Consider the following 1322-nt stretch of genomic DNA (forward strand, 5'->3'; position numbering starts at 1 on the left):
CTTGCACATAGTGAGCCTAGTTTGGTGTGTCCAGCTGATGTCTTGCCTGGATACAGACAGGGGCTTTGGTAAATTTGCCAGTGATTTTACTCAGTGAGAGTCATGAATTCACTTTCGCTTTCAGGCAGGATGCCCTGCATTACACTGACTTATGGACAAGGCATTGACCGTTAGTCAAACGGTGAACAAATGTTATGGTTTCTTTAGAAGCATTAACAACACCGCTACTGTAAGTGCCATAGTCTGGGGGTTTTATTTCTTTGGATTTACTGGGCTGGAATTACAACTCTGTGACTTCGTTTCTACACTATTTTTAAATGCTGAAAACATAGCTCTGTAAACCACGTGGTCCCATCCAGCTAGGATCTTGCAAAGAAATATAGGGACTATATCAAGGCTTTTGGCAGTTGCTGCTTTGCTGGTTAAAAAAAAAAAAAAAAAAAAAAAAAAAAAAAAAAAAAAAAAAAAAAGGCACTAGCAGCGAGGAAAGGGGGAAAAAAAAAAAAAAAAGAAAGAAAAAAAAGTTCCAAATAGGATTTAGCATAAGCTTGAGGAGATTTGGAAAGGTTTCAAAGATCAGGCTGTATCAAAGGCTTATGAAGCCCTCGTTAGCTGTAGAAATATAATAGCATGGCAGGCTATCCCATTCGAGGAACCAATGTCTGTATTATTTCACTATGACAGGCTAAAGGGAGAGAAAGTTGAACAGTTTCCACAGAGGAGTTGGACTAAGTTGAATATAATGAGCAAACGCCACATGTATCCATTATGTCCCTCTATTCATTCCCAATCACTGCCATAACTCTTTGACTAAACGATGATGAGCGCTGAATTACACACAATGCCCTGCTCATATTAAAATACATTTAAGACCTATCCCTCCTGGTGCCCTGTTACGCCTATTCACAGGATTTTCTTTTTGTCCTAATCATTATGTCCCTCTATTCATTCCCAATCACTGCCATAACTCTTTGACTAAACGATGATGAGCGCTGAATTACACACAATGCCCTGCTCATATTAAAATACATTTAAGACCTATCCCTCCTGGTGCCCTGTTACGCCTATTCACAGGATTTTCTTTTTGTCCTAATAGGGCCTCTCTGGGAAGCAACACCAGTCTCGTTCCAGAAGAACAAAATAACAGCATGAGGCTGAAACCTGGCACGAACTGGGGGGAACGAAACCATCTGCCCCGCAAGGCACCAAGGCCCCGCGCGGAGCCCGGCGCAGCCTCCCGGCCCTGCGGTGCCTGGGCAGCCATGGGGAGGGCGGCCACAGGCCCCCGCCCGCCGGGAAGAGACCCAATGGGGAGGGAAGCC

Source organism: Pygoscelis adeliae, unplaced genomic scaffold (genome assembly GCF_000699105.1).
Source record: "Pygoscelis adeliae isolate BGI_AS28 unplaced genomic scaffold, ASM69910v1 Scaffold74, whole genome shotgun sequence".
Classification (NCBI taxonomy): Eukaryota; Metazoa; Chordata; class Aves; order Sphenisciformes; family Spheniscidae; genus Pygoscelis; species Pygoscelis adeliae.